The following is a 6,962-nucleotide window of genomic DNA, read 5'->3' on the forward strand; positions in this document are numbered from 1 at the left end:
CGTGAAACAGCCTGGTTTTTCAGAAGTGCTGAATGCCAGATATTTTGGTGAGCCTGAAGGGTGTGCGGCAGCTCGGGTGACCTGATGCAGGTGAGTTAGACACGTGGAACTCAGGCCTGTTGGAAATGGGAGGAAATCCTTAGCAAGTGGAGACTGGTGAACCAGTAGAGGGGCTGTTACCCCAGTGAGGCTGGTGTTCCTGACTGGGGGAGGGATGGGGCGGGTACCCACTGGTACGGGAGGGTGCAGTGATGGAGAGGCTGCAGCTGGCTCCAGTCTGATTAACACCCGTCTGTCTTGAAGTCCTGAGAAGGAGGGAAAGTGAGATCTTCCTTAGCCCCCCACCCCTCCAAAGGAAAAAAAGATAACGCGGAACATCTCCAAGGGTCTCTAAATGGATCAACGTGAGCCACTTTGGATGCGTGGTATCGCTAACACGAGTTGAGCGATGGCAGCCCAGGCCTCCCCCTCTCAGCCTAGGCAAACCGGAGCGCGAAATCCCCAGGGCTACCCCAAAACTGGCCATGCTGGTTGGGGGGGGAGCTGGAATCTGCTACCTACATCTCAGGAGCATCGGATTCAGTCCCCTCCAAGGTTTGGAAGATGCGGGTCCCCCCACCGAGGGGCAAAGCCGTGTGGTCAGAGAGAACACGGGCAGGAGAGCATGGGGTCTGCAGGGTTAGGAAATGCACGCTGTCCCACGTCTGGGTTTCCGTTGTGTGTTTTAAATATTATTTTTTTCATGTGTGAGTGCGTGGGTGGTTCTGCAGCCTGTCTATTCTCTCTGGGGGGAGTGCATGTGTAGAACAGGGTGGTGTGTTGCCTCATTGAGTCTGGGAGAAGTCCTATGATAGCACATTGGGGGTAAAAATAAAGGAAGCTTTTTCCTTAATGTATAAATGAATATTTGTATGATTAAATTAACACAGAAAAAAAATGTTCTGTAGCTGTTGAGAGTTTTATTGAAGCTGCAAAAAACTTCTGAATCTGTCATCTTGTAGTTAAATGTACCCAGCTTGTTTCTGTCTCCAGGGTGTTTCCAGGCACAGTACCTTAAACCCAATTCTAGCCCTGTCTGTACCCCAAATCACTTTAAAATCACAACAAATTCAGTGCATATTGAGTTTATCAAACAACCTTTCCAGTCCAGGTGATGGGTACAAGGATGAGAGGCCCCTGTGGAGCTTTTTGTGAAGGGCGATGGGGTAGAAGAGCCTGTGAAGAAGAGGTGGGGGGGCTCACCGCAGTGTCTTGCTAGAGGAGGATTCCCGCTGGGGCCATCCCAGGTGGTGCTGGCACGCTGTTACCGCCTCTGGTTATACCTGTTCACCGACGTCGGCAGTGGATGTCCCTCCTTACAAGGTCAGGTAACTTCTCCACAACAACGCCGTGTCTCCTCCCTGCCCCAGTCCTCGGCCAGGGCGCGCGAGGGGATGGCGGGGGCTCAGCGCGGTGCCGATGCTGGGCTGGGGACGGCGGGGATGGGGACGAGCACTGGCTCGGCACCGCGCTGCCGGCACCTTCCAGCTGTGATCCGGGCTGGAGCAGGAGGGGAGGCAGCACCGAGCGCAGATGTGTGGAGGAGTTTTAGTGATCCTCACACAGGGCTGACCAGCACGAAGCAATGCTGCAGCCACAGACCGGTCCTTAAATGCTCCTTTTTGGCTGGTTTGTGTCCCGTCGCTGTGCTCGGAGCCCTGGCACAGTGCGGCAACGCTTCGGGCTTCAAACAGCAGCAGACCAGACCTGCTGCTTCATGGTCTCTTGGCAAGGCAGGAGAGGAATTTGGAATTCTGTTTTGTTTTTTTTTTCTTCCTATCCCCAAGGGAATTCCAGTCCTCTTCAATATATTCATCAATGACCTGGACGAGGGATTAGAGTGCACCCTTGGCAGGTTTGCTGATGACACAAAGCTGGGGGGGTGGCTGACACACCGCAAGGCTGTGCCACCATCCAGAGAGACCTGGGCAGAGAGGAACCTAATGAAATTCAACAAGGGCAAGTGCAGGGTGCTGCACCTGGGGAGGAATAACCCCCTGCAGCAGGACAGGTTGGGGGTGACCTGCTGGAGAGCAGCTCAGTGGAAAGAGACCTGGGAGTCCTGGGGGACAACAGGATGACCGTGAGCCAGCGATGGGCCGCTGTGGCCAAGGAGGCCAGTGGCATCCTGGGGTGCATCAAGAAGAGTGTGGCCAGCAGGTGGAGGGAGGTCATCCTCCCCCTCTACTCTGCCCTGGGGAGGCCACATCTGGAGCACTGGGTCCAGTTCCGGGCTCCCCGGTTCAAGAAGGACAGGGAACTGCTGGAGAGGGGACAGCAAAGGGCCACCAAGATGCTGAGGGGACTGGAACATCTCTCTGATGAGGAAAGGCTGAGGGATTTGGGCCTTTTTAGTCTGGAAAAAAAGCTTCTGAGGGGGGATCTTATCAATGCTTATAAATACTGAAAGGGGGGGTGTCAGGAGGATGGGGCCAGGCTCTTCAGTGGTGCCCGGGGACAGGACAAGGGGCAACGGGCACAAACTTGACCATGGGAAGTTCCATCTCAATGCGAGGAGGAACTTCTTTGCTGTGAGGGTGGCAGAGCCCTGGCACAGGCTGCCCAGAGAGGTGGGGGAGTCTCCGTCTCTGGAGACATCCCAACCCCGCCTGGACGCGTTCCTGTGCCACCTGCTCTGGGTGACCCTGCTCTGGCAGGGGGTGGGACTGGGTGATCCCCAGAGGTCCCTTCCAACCCTATGATTCTATGAATATCTGCTGCTCCCGTATACCAGGGCGGGAGCTCATGAAGGTCTCTGGTGGGCACCTGCATGGTCACCTCAGGCTGATCCTATCGCCCAAGCGACCCCTTGCCACTTGGGGCACCCGGCCCAGGCGTTTGCCTGTATAACCTATGCTTGGAGCAGCTTAGCTGAAGCCAGTCTTTTGCTTACATGTGACTTTGTTACTAATCCTTCCAAAAAGCCTTGATATGTGTGCGCAGGCTTTGCTTTTTAACATTTGAATAAATGCCTGGAGCTTTCATGTGCTGTTTAAGCTTGACTGAAAGCCTTACTGGGAACAGACATCCTGCTGCCTCTGCCTACGGGTATTTATTTTGTGCCTTGAAAAGAATGCACCCCTTGAGCTCTTGGTGCTCACGGGTGTCTCCGAGCCTGCTCTGTTTGGGTAGGTTCGGATTGCCCCCCCCTTCTCCCTGCCCAACTTCTCATTTACTCGTTATTTGCTTGAAAGAATCTGTTTGTCTTTAGGGTTGCAACCTGTCGAGGTTTGCCAGCGCGGGACAATACTATCACACCTTCCAATACTGTCTCCCGAGTGGGCAAATAACTCCAGGGATGGTTATAAGGGAGGTTGTTCCACCACCGCGCTCCCCACGCCTTGCCTGGGTGCGGTGCGGGGTGGCGAGGCAGGAGGCCAGCTCCAAGGCCTGCCGCAGTCGCCTCTGAACTACTTGGGTTTGCTTTTTCTGCTTATTTAGATTTGTTGTAGGGGAAGCAGATCGTTGCCCATTAAAAATTACAGAAAGAATTCTGGTTTGAAGCAGCTTTGGGTTTTTTTCGGTCCCTGAAGCGATGCTGCGGCAGGCAGGAGGATGTTCTCCGCTGGGTGTGTGATGAGTTGCGGTGAGGAAGGTGTGCTCAGCGTGCTGGGTAGTGCCCAGGACCGACTGCCGGCCCTCGCTGCATCCCATGCTGCAGGATGTGCTCCAAAACCTCCCCAGCATCACTCCGCGTCCTCCGGCCTGCAGGTGGGGGCTCCAGCAAGCACCTGCCTTCCAGCAGCAGCACCTGTACCTGCAGCAGGGAAGAAGAGAGCAGGTTTTTTGTGATTTTTATTATTATTTTTTATTATTATTTTTCCCTGCTCCTACCTGCTATATCCCCTAAATCGCGTGGCACGCAGCCCACGGTGCACCGCCAGGGATTGGCGCTGGCTTCGCCTCTTCCTTCTCCGCAAATCCTTTGGGGATGCGCAGTGAAATACTAAGGGACCGAGTGGAAAGCAGGACATGGTGGCAAAGGGGATGCTGTGAGGGCAGCTGTAGGGAAGGGGTACGGGATCTGCGGGGGGTCAGGGATAACTTTTAGTGGCGGCTTTCCCTGGAAGCTTTCTGTAACCTGTCCTTGCTGCGCTCTGCCTGCGCCCTACTTGGAAAATACCCAGTTAAACGAATTATTTAAGGAAGTCTAATCTCAAATGTTTCCTACCCCATTCATAAAACAGCTGAGCAGTAAAAGCACGCGGCGGAGACCCGGCGAGGAAGCAGATGGCACGCGCGGGCAAGGACCAGCCCTGTTTGCCCCATGGAAGCCCGAGGGCTCAGCTCTGTGGGGCTGGCGCAGGAACTGTCTCACCTGTAGCCTGTCCTTATCTTGATGATATCCTCCCTGCAGAAGTGACACTTTCACAGTAATCTAAAAGGCTTAAGTGGTGGGGGAAAAAAAAGTACGTTTTTCACTTATTTATGAATGGAGTAACCAGGGCAGCATCCTGTGAGGCAGCTGGGCTGTGCTGCCAGTCGGTGACGCTGTAGAAATCGTGGCTCTATCTTCTGCCACGGTGACAGTGTTGGGGAAAAGGGCGATGCTGGGACCTGGGTGGAGGGGTTGACCTGGATGGGGTGTCCTCCGGCCAGAGGAAAAGCTCGCCGCTGGGCTTTGACATTCCCCGAGGTTTCCCGGAGGCAGCGGTCCTGGCTCCTGCCGGTCAGGGCTGTGTGTTTGAACACCTTCTGCACAAACCCCGTTGTGTGACCAGTTTCCCCGAGGTTCCCATGGGCTGCCTGGGCTCTTCCCCCAGCTGAGCTGTGCTGCCGCTCAGGCTGAGGGTGTTTGAACAAGCCTGAGGCTGGAGATAGGACGTAATTATTCTCCTTCACCAAGCGCTGTATTTTTTCCAGCAGTCAAGTGCCAACTCTTCACCTCCGGGGCTGTGCTAGGTCGGCTGTTCAGGGGAATTCATTAAGGATCTCTACAAACAAGGATAAAAACCTTCTCGAGAGCTTCCCCACTGGCTGGCAGGGCTCGGCCCTGGGCTGACGCCGTGTGCTGGTCGAGGTGTGTGTGCTGTACTGGGAGAGCTGCCTGCAGGAACGAGCCGAGCGATGCTGACGCACCTCTGAAATCACGGTAAAACTCTCCGGAGCCATCCATCTCTTGCAGGCAGCTGTTGAAACCACTGTTAAAGCGTCCTGTAAACTCCAAGCAAACCCCGAATTTGGACGGCTGAGAAGAGAGCAGGTGCGTGGGTGGGGAAGGTCGTATAGGATGTCTTGTGGAGCCCTCACGCTGGTGGCTGCGGTGTCTCCATAGCGATCTCCCTTTATTGACTTAAAAACAAGGCTCCTGCTTCCCAGCTGCCGCTCCGGAGCGCAGCCGCTGCGGATTGAGCAGGGAGGGTCGGGGTGAGCATCGTGTCCCTGCACTTTCCCCTCTGCCCCGCTAAAGCACGGGCGATGACGTGCGTTGCTGGTGGGGTGGTGACAGCCGGGGACGCTGTACCCCGCAGCTGGTGGAAGACACCTGGCCGGGAGGTTGGGCTGCTTCGTACCCAGGTCTGTTCTCAGCGAGGTCAGCGCTCGCTGTGTTTTAGAGGTGAGAGAGGCTGAGGCAGGAGGTCCTGGGTGCCCATCCAGCTCTCCAGCTGTGGGACCATCCACTGTCCCACAGGACTCTCTTAATACCAGAAAGAGCCTCATGGGCATCTTGTCTTTGCTCCCCAGAGCTATGGCTCATCCCTGCTGCCCCAGCTCATAGAATGGTTTAGGTTGGAAGGAATCTTAAAGACCGTCTGTCTCCAAACTCCTGCCCTGGGCAGGGACACCTCCCACCAGCCCAGGTTGCTCCAAGCCCCGTCCAACCTGGCCTTGAACCCCTCCAGGGATGGGGCAGCCACAGCTTCTCTGGGCAACCGGGGCCAGGGGCTCACCACCCTCACAGCAAACAATTTCTTCCCCAGATCTCATCTAAATCTCCCCTCTTTCAGTGTTAAAACCCTTCCCGTCGTCCCATGGCTCCCCTCCCTGATCCCGAGTCCCTCCCCAGCTTTCCTGGAGCCCCTTTAGGGACTGGAAGGGGCTGGAAGGTCTCCCCGGAGCCTTCTCTTCTCCAGGCTGAACCCCCCCAGCTCTCTCAGCCTGTCCCCACAGCAGAGGGGCTCCAGCCCTCCCAGCAGCTCCGGGGCCTCCTCCGGCCCCGCTCCAACAGCTCCGTCTCCTTCTGCTGTTGGTGCCCCAGGGCTGGAGGCAGCACTGCAGGGGGGTCTCCCAGAGCGGAGCAGAGGGGCAGAATCCCCTCCCTCAAATGACGCTCTCGGGCAGTTTCCTCACCTGTAAGAGAGGAATAAATACCCTGGGCAGGCTGGACGGACGGGCTGCGTGTCCTTCTGCTTGACAGGCTGCTTGTGCTTGGCCGCAGCACGTGGCAGGAGCTGGGGAACGTCTCCCCGGCTTTGGACTGGGCCGGTGGCACCGTGTCCTGCGGGCAAGGAGAGCTGCGGGAAGGCGCTTGGAAATGTTATTTATAAGCAGGGTTTGCCGGGGAAGGGCCTGGCCTGAAGCAGGTGCCAGCAGAGGGAGCTGAGGTTGTTCCTCGTTTGCAAAACCCTCCAGAGCTGCTGGATGTGGCTTTTCCAGGCTCGGGGACAGTGGCTGGCCAGGCGTGAGCTGTGTCCACGTGCACCTCTGGAGCGGCTGCCGTCCTACACCGAGCACAGTGCCGGGCTGGGGAGGGGGTTGCACGTTTCTGGGTGTGTGGGGTATATGGTCCACACTGGTTCCACTAGGCAGTGGGGTGGCATCGTGTCACCTGGCCTGTCACTGCCACCGCAGGGCTGGCGTGGTGCTGCTGAGCTGGGCAGGACCTGCTGAGATGCCCTGAAGGCAGAGATGTCCCATCAATGGGGATGAGGAAGGTGCCTGAATGCCAGTGGGTCCATGCTGCGTCCAAGTTTGGAGGGTGA

This window comes from Larus michahellis, chromosome 21, assembly GCF_964199755.1.
Source record: "Larus michahellis chromosome 21, bLarMic1.1, whole genome shotgun sequence".
NCBI classification, from domain to species: domain Eukaryota; kingdom Metazoa; phylum Chordata; class Aves; order Charadriiformes; family Laridae; genus Larus; species Larus michahellis.